Source organism: Phoca vitulina, unplaced genomic scaffold (assembly GCF_004348235.1).
Source record: "Phoca vitulina isolate PV1807 unplaced genomic scaffold, GSC_HSeal_1.0 scaffold31, whole genome shotgun sequence".
Classification (NCBI taxonomy): Eukaryota; Metazoa; Chordata; class Mammalia; order Carnivora; family Phocidae; genus Phoca; species Phoca vitulina.
The window spans coordinates 9,306,530-9,322,000 of NW_022589734.1; the positions used below are offsets into that span (position 1 = coordinate 9,306,530).

General features: G+C 39.5%; 1 long non-coding RNA gene across 4 annotated transcripts in view; it reads left to right on the plus strand.

The window, feature by feature from the left end:
* Positions 1-15,471, plus strand: part of LOC116645054 — a 266,603-nt gene that overhangs the window by 177,964 nt on the left and 73,168 nt on the right. For 3 of the 4 annotated variants that reach the window (XR_004301886.1, XR_004301883.1, XR_004301884.1), the window contains one exon: positions 3,002-5,927. This is a non-coding gene — a long non-coding RNA (uncharacterized LOC116645054). Of the gene's footprint in view, positions 1-3,001; positions 5,928-15,471 lie in introns of those variants that run through there. The other variant, XR_004301885.1, reaches the window with a different exon arrangement.

The following is a 15,471-nucleotide window of genomic DNA, read 5'->3' on the forward strand; positions in this document are numbered from 1 at the left end:
TCCAAAATGCAGTCTCATTGTTCTCACTGATTAGTGGTATAGTAAGCAAATATTATACATGTCCATTTGAAAAAATACATGTTAAGTTATGTTAAACACTTTTTTATCGCTTCCTATTGGGTGAAAAATTCCATTGGAAAATCACATCTTTAGAATTTTGATTCTATTTCTATATTATTGCCATAAAATTTTTAAGTATTTTTACTATGGGTAGTGATAGCTTATTTGGGCCAATTAGCACTCAAGTTTATAAGAAGTTAACACTTAGAGATGAACTAGATTTGTATTGGTTTCTCTCCAAAAATGTCTGGAATGATTTCTTTGTGTTGGATCTTAGTGACTATGGGAAGTCCTTATATCCAGTCCCTTAGCTGTTCCTCTTCTGGTTCCTACTTAGTATAGCCTATGTTCTTTTTCCTTCTCATCCAACAAACACCATCTCCTTCCTGCTTAATGACTGGTATCTACTCAGGGCAAAGATTTGAGGATTTGTATCAGATTATGGACTAGGTGGATAGTAAGGAAGTAGAAGAGTGGTGAAGACAGTGCAAGAGGCAAGAGCCATAGCTTTATGGAAAGTTGTGGGCCATGAGAAATTGAATAGGAATTAGACAGACAAAATTAATTAGAGTGGGCAGGAAGTCTGAAGTAAATGCCAACAATTATGTCTTTGATGAGGAAATGAGTGTAATACTGTGGTCCACAAATTCTTGACATGATTCCAGTTGAGAGGTGTGCTATATATCACCTGGAGTCTGGACTCTGAGCTTGATCAATGAATGAGGCCATGCCAGTTTCTAGGCCCAGGCCTTAAGAAACTGGCAGCTTCCACTTCCTGTCTCTTGGAACTGTGACCTAAAATCCAGCCACCCTGTTGGGATGCTGCCTAATAAGCCAATGGAATGGCCACATGTAGGTGTTCTGATCAACAGCCCCAGTTGAGGTGCAAGCTGACAGCCAGAATCAACCACCAACCCCACGTATGAATGGACTTCCACGTGACTCCAGGCTTCATCTGGTCAGTTACCTGTAGGCTTGAGCCTCCCCAGCTGAGTGTCCGGATATCACAGAGCAGAGGCAAAGCACCCCCATGGCACCCTCTCCTTAATTCTGACTCACAGAATTCAAGAACACAATAAAGTGGTGGCTGTTTTATACCACTAAGTGTGGAGCAATTTAGCTATTTATTCTTTTTTTTTCTTCCTCATTAAGATTTTAATGTAGGTGTAAATGAAAATTCTCATTTAAAAAAATTAAAGTTTCCATTTATTTTTAGCTATTTATTCTTTATGTAGAAACAGTATCTGAAACAACCATATCGGGCACAAGTACGCCACAGTTGATCAAAACCTATCTTCTCTTAAGTGATATAAATCATATGAGAGTCCCAAGTTTGCAGCTGTACATCAGAAATCAGTGATTTGAGGGGCACTTGGGTGGCTCAGTCAGTTAGGTGTGGACTCTTGATTTCGGCTCAGGTCATGATCTCAGGGTCCTGGGATCCAGCCCCACGTCTGCGTTCTCCCTCACCCTCTGCCCCCTCTCCCCCGCTCACATGTGCACACACACTCTCTCTCTCAAATAAATAAATAAATAAATCTTTTTTTTTTTAAATGAATGATTTGAGCTCTCAGGAGCAGCTTCTTAAATATTTGACTCTGAACAGATGCAATTCCCTTTGAATAAGAAAAACTTTCCTAAAAATTGTTAAATTGTAAATAGATTTTCAAGCATGAGGGTATTTCTTTGATGGTGACCTTGACACTTCCCTTGCTTATGGCATGTGCTTTGCTCTTCCAAACATTTTCGATAAGAGGATCTTTTAAAATCAGTAGATTGCAGCTTGTGGCTGAGGTATCTAGATAGTTTAGATGGCCAGCTTTGAACTCCTTCATTATTGTGAAGTTGAAAGAAATGGCTTTACTTCTACCAGTAGGGTCTTCTGCCAAATTTAACTTGTACATTTCTAAATCACTTACATATTTTAAAGGATTAAAATTAAAGATGAGATTAAAAACGTTCCTCTTGGCTTCAAAGGGAGAACCAAAATCTCCACAGAGCCTAACTGACAATCTCCTTTGCCGTTTGAGAAAGGGGGAGGGAAGAAAAGATTCCCCTGACGTATTTCTTTCCTTCTTAACCTCTTATTGTCCAACCAGCATTGTTCTGGAGTAAACATTAGAATGTTGAGATAAATTGTGATGTTTACCTTAGCTTTCTTTACTCAAACCTAAAGTAACATTGAAGAAATTGATACTGAGGGGCGCCTGGGTGGCTCAGTCAGTTAAGCGTCTGCCTTCGGCTCAGGTCATGATCCCAGGGTCCTGGGATCGAGCCCCACGTTGGGCTCCCTGCTCAACGGGGAGCCTACTTCTCCCTTTCCCTCTGCCCCTCCCCCTGCTTGTGCTCTCTCTCTCTCAAATAGATAAATAAGATCTTTAAAAAAAAGAAAAAAAGAAATTGATAACGAGTATTTGTCCCGTTTCTGAACTTGGCTCTGACTCCCCTCCTCAGGAGGGTGGTTAATTTGACATGTTGTGGCAGAATTAATTTTGTTGCCATAACAGTAACTTTCCCCTAATAAATTTTTCTCTCTAGAGATTTCAACACTTCAAAAGATGATACAGCATACCTTTTGCAAACCAGAGGATGATAAGATTTCATATAGGCAATGGAGCTGGTGATTACTTCTGAACCCCAACGTGTAATTATGGAAGAGAGATGGGGGGACTTTCAACATGCTTCTAGTGGCAGAACTGAAGGTGGTGGGGAGAAATGTCAAGTCGGGGTTGAGGTTCAAAGTTAGGAGCTGGTTTCCAGCTCTGCAGCTGCTATAATTACACAATTCTGTACATTGGAACCATTTATCTCCTGCCAACTGTGGTAATTAATTTTGTCTTTAGTCAGTAGAAGGGGGATTGATCTTCTCTTTATGAAAAAGTTTCTCACGCAAATGTTTTCCAGTGTTGAAATGTCAAATGGCTTTTCTTCTGTCTTACAGGTATTTACTGGAATCTGAGCTCACAATTCTCTGAATCCATGACTAATGCAAGTCAGAACCAAGTTTATTGATGACGTCCATTTTCCTCCTTAAGGATCAAAGTTTTCCAATGTATATACTGATTAGAGCTCTTAAATTATCTCTAAGCCTATTTGCATGTAATGCAAGAATCGCTACCTATGCAGGTAAGTACCTGTTAGTTGCACAAACAAGAAATATAATCTTTTGCAGGCTTACATTTTCTTTTTAAAACCTTCTTATACATTTATAGTTCCAATGCTTAACAGAATCATTTAACCCAAGTACATCCCAGTGGCCTTGTAAAGTTAAGTTAGCATTTAAAAGGGGCTTGTCACTGGGCAGCTTTATGTCATTTCCAGAAAACTTGGGTCATACCTTCGAATGTTTTACCTCCCAAAGCTCGATTGGTTTGATATGAGAGTGTTTTGATGTAGTTTTCCTGCAGAGTGTGGAGATATGATTGTTAAAAAAAGAGTGAGAGAGAGAGAGAGATAGGGAGAAGAATTTTAAAGGACATGGGGAAATATCTATGAGCTCAGTTATCATCTGTACTTTGGTTTGTACAGAAAATCCCTGTGAATTAAAGACAGTATATCATTTTCATTTGATTTTTTTCTTGACTGTTTAAAGTTTTTGAACTGCAGCTATGAAAGATTGCAACGGTTGAGCAAAACTGGAATTCACCTATGAATTTATCCTAAAAAATCAGATGAATCAAACAATATGGGTGATAGGCACAATGGATTGGGCTTGAGGATAATAGGGAAATTTGAGAGTGGCTGGGGAGGAGAGAGTGTGATGAGAAGATAAAATTGAGGAAAAGTTTAATTTTGCATTTTTTCCCTAAAAAATTCAGTTAATTTCATGTACCCTTTTATCCAGTTCGGTATTGAAATTTCAGACCTGGAAGAAGCTTTAACGGTGACCATTTCAGTGTTTGTACTTCTCCAACAATTATTAATGTGAATATGAATCTCTTGGGGATCTTGTTAAAATGCAGATTCTAATTCAGGAGGTCTGGGTGGGGGCTTGAGATTCTGCATTTCTAAAATGCTTCCTGGAACCACATTTTGAGTACCAAGGGTCTTACCCCCTCTCTACTTTTCCATCTATTTACAGATGACATAGCAAGGGCTAGAGATACTGAGTTCCTCAAGGCCACGCAGCTACTTAGTGGCAAGGGTGTGAGGAGAACAAGGTCTTCTGGCCCCCCAGTCCAATATTTTTTTGCACAGAACCAGAATTTTCCAGTCTGGTTCTGTTGACAGAAAGCTATAAAAATCTTGATGCTCTTTGCAGAATATCCTTAAACACTTAAGTGCTCAATTCAGATCACAACTGTGTGCTAAATCAGATAGCATCTTATAATAGACTCTAGCAAAAGAGGTCTATTATTTAATTTTAGCAGTGAACACGTTGGTTAGCACAAGAACAGGCCCAGAGTTTATGCATCCTGAAGTTTACATAATTTGAGTTCTCTTTAAGAAAAGTATCCAAAGTTACAAATACAACTTTCATGTGAAAGTTAATATTTATTTAGAATGAGGGAAGAAATCCCAACAAGTAATGGGAGCACTGGAAATTTATGCCTCTGTCTTCTGAGATCCCTTTAGGATATTTACCAGAAATATTTATAAAGAATGCTTCCTACTTGTAGTCTGGAATTTACTCCCAGTACTTTGAAGATCCTGTGCCAGTGAGTGGTCCTGAAACTTAACATTCATTAACTTCATTGTAAAGCTGCGTCTCGTCTGAGGTAAAGTTTAAGAATCTATAAATCTATAAAGTGGGCTACTGGGGGCTTGGGTGATGTTCTAAGAGTCCCTAAGACCCATTCCAAACCCATTTCATGGAGGGGGTAATCAGTGTGCTCATCCTCAACAAGATTAGACCTCTTGAGATTGTTATCTAGACATATTCTACTGTTCGTATCATAAAGGGTATTATGTCAATGCTCGATCAGCTTCATTGCCTACCTGGAAGGCAGAAAGAGAGGCTAGTGGAAAACCGAGGAAGGCAAGAGACGGTCAATCAACTCCAGCAGATGTGCTAGCTTTAGAACTTTCTCTCATCTGAGCTCCACTTTTCTACTGTATTCTTTTATCATTACTTAGACCATCCCAGTTATGACCCAGTTTTTGCTCCTTTGCTAACGTTCAACACTTTAGGTCAGCAGGATATTTATAAAAGTTGCCAAAACTGTATTAAACCATAAAACGTATAACCAAAATATTGCCAAAGCATATGACCAAAACAATATGTGTGTGTGTTACAGCGTTTCTGAATGGTCTCAGAATTTCCTATTCTGAATTTAAAACATTTTAAGTTTACTTTTTTAATACACAAAACTGTTTCAAAAGACATTTGCTGTATTTTATTTTCATATGGTAGATATTCCCCCTTGTACTGCAGTTTAGCATAGTTTCAGCACAAAAATATGATTAAGCTAAAATTAGCAAAGAGCATAATGGATGTTAAAAACCATCTGAGAGAAAAAGTTAAGAGCATTGCACATTTCTTTGCTATTGATATTATATGATGAATCATAATAACACATTTCAGGTCCTTAATCTTGTCTGTTTGTATTTATTTAACTGGGATATGTAGTTTTGTTATTTCAGTGTTTATGCCAGTTAATGGTGGATGCTATTGCACATATATATAAAATTGATTTACAGATGAGAATGATTTATTTAAACTAGACAAACACCCACATTAATTTATGTTATGGGAATCAGCTTTGATTTTCTTTTTGTAGCCAACTTGGACAAAAAATTCTGGTGAATCATTTAGTCTCAGAGTTTGCTTTATGAGCGTTTTTCTCTGGGAAAAGACGGGGGGACCTTCTGCTAAATTGGGGATCTGGGCAACCAAGCATCTCTAGGAGGAACAAAGGAAAAGAACAGAGGGGCTAATTGTTTAATTAGTAAATGTCTGCTTGGTTAATGACATATTAATGAGTTTTTAAGACCGTCATATCATTTACCATAAAAGACCCATGTGCCTATCCCTGGATGTACTGTATAATTAAGTAATGTGGCCCAGAGGAGTTAATCATTTAAAACCCTGTCATCTTTCTCAAGTTTGCAGATAGAAAAGCCAGCACAGAAGGCACCTGCCAGGTAGAGTCAGGGTGGCACATAATTTTGAACTAAATTGTCTCTCTGCAACGGTTACACAGTCAGACGTCTGCCCAGAAGCAGAATTTTTTTTTCTTTTGACAACTGAGAGAGCTAAGATACTGCTGTTTGCTCCTTGGCGTTCAGTTGTTGGCAGTGAGAGTGTGAGTTTGCAGAATGGGGGCTATTCGAGCTGTTTTGGAGTACTTAAAAGAGTAGAGAGGCTCAGAGGACTTTATGATTCTAGAATTGCACAACCAGTATGGTAGCCACTTGCCACATGTAGCCGTTTAAATTTAACTAAAATGAAGTAAAATCAGAAGTTCATTTTCTAAATCACATTAACCATATGTCCAGTGCTCAATAGCCACATGTGGCTAGTGGCGATTTTATCGGCGGCATAGATCTAGAACATTCCCACCATCACAAAGAGCTCTCTTGGTGCTGAATGCAAATGGTGGGAGCTGGTAGGACAATAGGGAACAGCATTCACCCGCTTACTTCTACTTCCATCTCTCAGAGCTGAAAAGAGCATACATTCTGCAAACCCTGGAAGGTCAGCCCAGTCTGACACGACTGGTTCACATCCTCTTTTTGTGGGGGCAGGATCCACATCCGAACACTTGTAGCCATTTGTTTAGACTAGAGAGTGAAAATTGACCTCACCACAGAGCACACAATTTGGGGACTAAAAATGATGCCCCTATTGGTAAATTATAGAGCTTAGGACCACGATGAGTGCTATGGAATTTTCAAGTCCAGCTCCTTGTTCTAACCTGCTTCACTCAGATCGTCGGGATCTGCTCATTTCACATCAGCAAGATCGAGTATAATTTAGAGGCTGCAGTTGCACAGCTCCTGCATATGACACTGTGGTTTTCCCTTGAGTTACATTCTGTGTCTAGAAACATTTGGATGTCTTAATTTTCTTGGACCTTCCGCATAAATAAGAGTTGTCCAAATGGGTTATTTTAAACAATTTACACACCACTTCCCTTTCTTAGGACTCTGCCTTACCATCTGATTTTCATTAATACCTCCTTGTGTCAGCCCCTCTTTTCTCTCTCCTCAGCCCCTATTATTCTAAATATATTGGCTGTTTTGGGGTCATTGTAAACTTAATATCCTGCAAACCGTGATTATGTATGTAAGCAAATGCCACCTTATATGACCCCAGTGCATTCTCAGACTGGAAATGCTGAAGCCCCTCTCCTTGATCTGCTGGTAAATGCACGAGGAGTCTACCCCTCTTCAAAATTCCTTTTATAGCCCATGTCCCCTGCATTGTGAGTCTTTTGCTAGCACTGTGTAATATCGGCAATACTGTCAATGACTGTCACAACACACCCGACACATAGACTTCTAACACTGTAGGCTTGGAGTGCCACAAAGCTGCACAGATTCTCACAAATCACAGAAGCTTTCAAATTCCTAGGGGCCCAACATTTTCTTCGTGTTATTGGCAGTGGAAGGACATCAGTCAATTCACTTTCAAAAATATAGTCTGGGAAGTCAAAGGACACAGCTTGAACATAGCTCCATGGCCAAGGGCACATCTATCCTTGTGGCTTAGAGAGATCCTGCAGGAAGTATTGCTTGAACATCAACTATGTTACCATAAAATCCACATTTTATTTCTTCTTTCTTTTACATCAGGTGGGGTAGATTAGATCATTGCTCACATATGTTCACTGTCTCCTCACTTCATCCATGGGAAGAGTGTAGTTTCTCTCCCTTGGGCCCTGTGACTTGTTTTGTCTCATGGTGGATGGAATATTCTTTCCCACCCTCGATTTGGGGCTTGGCCGTGTGTTTTACTTTGATCAGATGGATGTTATCAGATGTAATTTGAGCAGAAGCATAAACTCTGCTTGCTAAATTGGGCTTGCTATCTTGTGCTCTACCTTTCATCGCAAGAGGAATATGCATATGCTTTGAGGAGCTCTTCTAAGAGCTGAACACAACCTGAAGTATAGACCCAGACTTCACTGACGCCAGCCTGCATCGACTAACCTCCAGCTGGCCTGCACATGTATGAGTGAAAAATACATACTTATTTTTGTATGCCACTGAGATTTGGGATCAGTCCACAGATAAGACATCAGCCTTCCTTTTAATTATCAGTAGGACAATGTTGGTTGTGTGTGAAACAGTCATAGGGCAACTAGGGTTGCCCTGGCATGATTGCTTTGGTCTTTTTTGCTTTATGCTTTTTTTTTTTTAAAGATTTTATTTATTTATTTGAGAGAGAGAATGAGATAGAGAAAGCATGAGAGGGGGGAGGGTCAGAGGGAGAAGCAGATTCCCCGCTGAGCAGGGAGCCCGATGCGGGACTCGATCCCGGGACTCCAGGATCATGACCTGAGCCGAAGGCAGTTGCTTAACCAACTGAGCCACCCAGGCGCCCTTTGCTTTATGCTTTAATGGTTATGAGACACCTGGAGCCAGAGCAAGGAATGGACTTGCCTACTCAGTCCCATATTTCTATATTGACTGTGGTAGAGAAGTACAGGTAGATGGTTTTGAGTCAGATATGAAATGCAGAATTAGGTCATGGTCCTGGTTCTTTTAGAGCCCACAGATACTGATATGGTTGTGGTAGTCACTGGAAAAGTTTATATATGTATTATTTTCCTTCTTTTCAGGACCATGGTGCAATAGAAAGTCCCTACTTTTCTTGAAATTATCCTTGATCAATTGTTTGGTTTGCACAATAAGTTGTAAACAGATGTATGTTATGTGTCACTTCTGGGCTGAAGCCCTGAGTACAAGTGTTCACTTTACCTTCATGTTCCTCTCGCTATTGTGACTGGCCACTTTCCACATGGTGGAGGATGGTGCCATGGAAGCCAAGTTCAGAGCTGATGGATATGTAGCATGAAATAGAATCATACATTTGTAGCTGTGCCCACTGAATGTTTTTTCTTTTTTTTTTCTAAAGCACTATAACCTAACTTATCCTGACTCTTGCAATTCCTTATATTCAAGATGAGTGAAATCTGGTAAAGGAGATTAGACAGATTACTATCCAAAGCAATGTGAGATAACACCCTATATATGTTTCAAAATAAATTTTATCTGAATGCTGAAAAAGGGAAATTGTTTCTGACCAAGGTGATCAGGAAAGACATGATCAAAGATGAATAACTGAGCAGTCACTTGTATATGATAAAATCTGGTTAGACAAATGGTGGTGGAAGGCATTGGAAGGAAATGAAATGGGAATGGAGCAGAAGAGCCCAAGGGACATTTCAAACATGGAGAGCAGACAGATGGGTCTCCAGTCAGGCCCTTTCAAGCAGGGTCACTGCACATAGCTGAGCAGACTTTCAGTGCAGCATCTTATGCTGTGGCCTTGAGTTTGGAGGCCAGCTACTAGAAAAGACCAAATAAGTAGGCCAAGGCAAAGGATGAAGAGCCTTGAACATCAGACATAGAAATTTGACCTGTGTTCTGTGGGCAATGAGAATCATCGATGGTTTATGTGTAGGGAGGATGTCAGATCAAAGCAACATTTTAAGATTGTTTGAACATGTTTTACATGATGGACAAGGGGAAAAAAAGGAATTTCTAGAACTTTCTATTCCACTTGCTTTGGCTAGAAGGTCCACTGCAATGTTTGGAGAGTAAGATGGTGAGAGCCTGAAAAAAGACTCAGAAAATGGGAAAATAAAAGTGAACGTGCACTTCTAGAGGGAAATGAGTATCATGTGGTTGTTAGTGTACAGGCTCAGCCATTTAGAGGCTGTAGAATCTTAGGCAAATTACTACTTAACCACTCTGAGCCTCAGAGTCATTATATGCAAAATGGTGATAATACTAGTACACATTTCACAGACTTCTTGAGGGAAGTAAATGAGAAAATGTACTCATTCTACCTTTTAGCTCATGTGGTAAGTCCCCAGTAATTGGAAACTACTCATACTTAAAATAATGGCTCTTTTGGTTTCTTCTAAGGAGTATTACAGTATTTTTTTTCTATTAAGCATCGTTTGCTGTTTCTATGTGATTCTTCTTTAGAATAGAAAGAAAAACTTCCTCAAAATGTTAAGCTATCAAAATAAAAGGAAAAAATGCACTTTTCTGTTATTTCAATATCACTCTTCCATTAGACCAGAAATACCAAGTAAGCATGACCATCAAGGCAGTTGTTTTGTGTAGCTGGTAATTCCTTTGAAGGCCCTGAGGGAGGTTGGTAGGGAAGAATACTGAATAGGAAAGCAAACGAGATTAGGTCAGCACCCAATCTCCCTTTGGGGGGATTCGCAGAACAGTTTTTGTTTGAATAAGCAAAGCTTTTGCAAAAGTTTGGTTTATTTCACACTGAATCCAAAGTTTTCTCTCTATCCTTCAGCTAACATTTTAAAAGGTAAAGCAAATATTCAAAAAGGTAAAGTGGTACTTTAAGTAAAAAGTGGAAAAATTAGTTTTCAAAAGTTAGAGAAATTCAACAAAAGTAGTAAAAAAAATAGTAAAGCTTTCTTTAGCTGTATAAACTAAACACTGGTGAGTTATGACAGTGTCTATGTGCCTCTTCTTTGTCAGGGTCTGTTGCATGGACACATATACTCCTTTCATCAAAATTAGTAGAAGTTATTATTCCATTTTACAAATAAAGAAAGAATGATTTGATAAACTTTTTATTTATTTATTTATTTATTTATTTATATTTTTGAGAGAGAGAAAGAGCTCAAGAGCGTGTGAGCAGGGGAGGGGCAGAGGGAGAAGAGAGAGATAATCCCAAGCAGTCTTCACGTTCAGCGCGGAACCCCTCATGGGGCTCGATCTCACCACCCTGAGATTATGATCTGAGACAAAATCAAGAGTTGGATGCCCAACTGATTGAGCCACCAGGTGCCCTACGATTTAATAAATTTAAAAGGCTGAAATAAAAATACGATTTCATTCATTCATTAAACACAGATTTATGATTGCTTACTTTATAGCACTGTTCAAAATATTGTGATATAACTTTGACCAAGATATAGATCCTAATTTCCAACAACTTGAAGCTTAGCAGGGAAAAAATAAGTAAAAAAGGAAATAGTGTGAAGAGGGCTTTGATAGCCATACTCCCAAGGGAAGTCTCCTTGACTGCAATGACGTCAAGGTTAAACCTTGCTGGGGGTTAAGGGTTAGCATCTGCTAGGGCAAGAGGGCAGGACACCAGGGGAAAAGTCTCCCATTCCTTGTCACCTTAACCCTCTACCACAGCCATCTTGATCTGAGGCATTATTATTCCTACCGGGATTATTGTCATCTCTGGCTTGGTGTCCCTGTTTCTGGCTCTGTACCCTAAGTCTATCTTAATGCTACCAGAGTGATCCTGTTAAATATAGGTCAGATCAAGTCACACTGCTTAAAACTTCCTATGGTTTCTACTCATTCAGGAAAATTAAGAGTCCAGTCTATTTATCTTATATGGTTTTACTGAATCTAATACCTTCTTCTTCCATTCACTTCCTAGCACCAGTAACTCTCTGATCTCACCTTCCATGGTTCTTCCACCTCCTCATTCTGGTATACAAGCTTCTTTGCTGTTCCTAGAGCATATACATGTTCCTAGAGCACGATCACACCCCAGGACCTTTGCACACACTAGTCTTTTCTGCTTACAATGTTCTTCTTTCTGACCTCCTTAAGGTCTTTACTTAAATGTCACCTTCTTGGTGGAGTACCCCAAGTCCCACTTATGTAAGGTTGTTACCAATCCTTCTAACCATCCCAGTTTTCCCTACATCCTTTTCATCTGATTTACCACTTATCACACCTACATTTTATTTAATTCACCTTGTTTATTTTCCATCTCCCTCCCCTAGTAAGTTCCACAAGGGAAGGTGTGTTTGTCTGTTTGCTCACTGCTGGATCTGCACTGTGGACAATCCTGCCTGACACAGAATGGTTTCCCACTAAGTATTTCTTGGCTAAATAAATGAGTACATCTGTGACTGGAACAGTTACAAATGCCTTCTGAGATGAGCTTTCATTTCTTTATGAGTACAAATAGGAAACATTGGTGTTTTCTGGGTGTCACTGGTATAATAGGGTTAGCCTAAAAGGTAACCACAAATTCAAAGTGATACTAAATGTTATAACCTAAGGGGTGTGCAGGTAAAATCCAGGAAGTTCAGGTCAATAATTATTACTCTGAAAGCCAAAAATAGGAGTCAAATACCGAAATCATTATTCAGATGGGTAAGAGGTTTTAATAAATATAGAATGCCAGGCCCATACTAAGTTCTTTATTCTTGGTAGTTTCTTTGCTTCCTTTTCATAACAGAATACAAAATTCATTTGCAGTCTTCTTAAAGTCTTATCAATAAACTCTATGACCCCTCTCAGTGAGGCTCTGATGCTTCTTCTCCTCTAGCTAGAACTCATCTTTGTAATTTACCCAAAGTGGCTTTCATAGAAAAACAACAATTTACTGGCTCACTTTATTAACAAATATTATGGTAGGATTATTTAACCCTGGTCTGGATCTAGGAGCTCAAAGGATACCAGCAGAACTCAGTTTTCCCCTGCCTCACAGCTCTTGCCTCCCCATGGACTGGTCTCAATCTCAGACAGTTGTCCTCATGGTGACAAGATGGCTGTAGTAGTAGAAGCCTAACTACCTTTGAGTTGGCAGCAAAGAGAAAGTCACTTCTCTAGTACTGCTGTCAAGACCTGAGACTCATTCTGATTTGACCAGCTTGAGTGACTTGCCACCATGGTCCAGGTCTAGGGAAAATGTGACATAGTGATTGGCTCCCCCGTGGGTCAACACTCAGATCATATGTACTGATGATGAGTCAGAGGCCAGCACAAATCAGTGTCTGTGCCAGAATAAGGTCACTGGGACACTTGGAGGGCAAACCACATACTTCCTGCTTCCTTCTAGAATTTTCTGTAGGTATTTTAGCAATCAGTCCTTTGATTTTATAGGAAAACTACTAAAATGATAGCACCTAGGATGACACATTTTGTCTATTTTACACTAAGTTCGCCATATTTTAAGAATATTAGTCATAACGTATAAACATCAGAAGTTGCTAAACAGATAATTTTAGAGCTATTATGACGTGAGATTTTATTTTTTATTTTTTTAAGGATTTTATTTATTTATTTGAGAGAGAGAGAGAGAGAGCGAGAGAGAGCACGAGCAGGGGGGAGAGGGAGGAGCAGACTCCCCACTGAGCAGGGAGCCCAATGTGGGGCTTGATTCCAGGACCCTGGGACCATGACCTGAGCCAAAGGCAGACGCTTAACCGACTGAGCCAACCAGGTGCCCCACCAACGTGAGATTTTAAATTAAGGTTTTTCTTAATGGAAATTTCTCTGATGATGATGATAGATAGATGACAGAGAGATAAGAGAGATAATACCTCTATATGGGTACTTCGTGCCAGGCAATTTTAAAAACCATAACCCCCACCCCATACACACAGATATATATTTTTAAAATTTACTCAGTCCTCACAACAGCCTTATAAAAATTGCAGTTTTATCCTCATTTTTCTTCCACAAGGAAAGTCTTTGTTTACAAATCTTTTTTCTTCTTGACAAACGGATAACCTCTACAAGGAAATGAAGAATTGTAGAGAAATCAATTAGAGAAATCCTAAGATATATATATCTTAAGATATATCAAAGAGCAACAAGACCCTGTTTCAGGGTCACCTCAGCTGCCAAACTCCGATCTTTTGGTATTTACCCAACACCCTCAGTGATTCCCCAGAAGTGCCTGGACACCCTGCAGTTTGTAGACAAACACCTGGGAGGAAAGACGTCTGTATATGATTTAATCAGCCATTCCTAAAACTACTGAGTCTGACGCTTTCTAGGCATGTGCACTTGTCTTTGGGAATGGGAACTAAAACTGTGGGTAAAGTATGCAGCCAAATAATCCAAAGCACCAAACACTGGTAAGCCATTTAACAAACTGACAGTGTTTCTCTCCTTGTTTTTGGCAGTGTGTTTTATTATCCTGCTCCCTCATGTTTCAACACTTCTCTCCATGATCTAAAATCAAGAAAAGAAGTTAAAAATTTTCAGAATAATCCCAAACTGAAGAAATCATAAGTGAGATAATTATACCAGCCTCAATGGCTGTCTCTACTAGGAGCCGGTTCAACGATTTGTGGTATTCACACAAAGGGAACATATTTTGCATGACTTGACTTCCAAGCAGTGATTATCCCTTGCAGGCTGTTTGTTTTTCCAAGTGGTCCTGCTGATTAGAGGCTCTGAGTGAAATCTGTGGCGGTTGATAACCTAGCTACCTTGGCTTTCTGCTACATTAAACCCTTTTGGTCTGCTTTAAATAGGCAGCGCTAATGCCTATAGACTTTCTCTGCCTTCAGAAGCTGGATTTCTTTGCCAAGAATTTACTTCTTGCAGGTCTTCAAGAAGTATGTGATATGCGTTGGCAGTGTTAATATAAGAATGCAACTTTTGAGATTACGAAGTCTCAGTAGAATATCATGTATTCCTTGATTTTGTGGTTGAATTTTCCAGTAATTCAGTGAGTAGTTAATGAATGTTATTCATCATCACCATCTTCAACACGATTGATGTAACATCCCTCAAATGCTATGTCAAAGCATAAGAGTCTCATTTGGTGCCCCATATTGGAGAGTAGGGTAAGGTGGAAAAAAATGCCAGGGTAGAACATGCTTCAGAAATGTTTGTAGATTCAAAACTCACATCAGCATATCAAAGCTTTAAAGCATCATTCAGCATCTAAGTTATTTATCCAGGAACACCTTTCTTTTCCCCATGTGAGAGCCTTTATCTGTCCTTGGAACTTAATTCCTGTAGAGCACACACTGCAAAATGCTAATTTTATGAATGCTTATTTGAGCCACGTGTGGGTCCTGTTTGCTGGATGCTCACCTCTGTATCATTGTAGGGCACAGAGGATTCAGTATTTGCAAAAAGACAATACAAATGTAGGTTTTTGATCTTATTTTCCTGGCTCTCAGCCAGGGGTCAGGAAAAGGCCATGTAATGGGCCACATAGTAAATATTTTTTGGCTTTGTTGGCCAAGTGGTCTCTTCCACAACTACTCAGGCCTACCGTTGCAGCACGGAAGCAACCCCAGCCAATAGGAAGCATGAATGAGGATGACTGAAATGTGGATTTCATATAATTTTCATGTGTCAAGAAATCTTCTGCTTTTTCCCCAACATTTAAAAATATAAAAACCATTCTTAGTTCACAGGCTGTGAAAAAACTCAACAGATTGGATTTGGCCAATGGACCAGTTTGCTGACCTCTGCTCTAAACCCAGATTGGTAAAGGAGATGATGTCTATGTTTCTACCTACACGATGCAGATGTATCTTC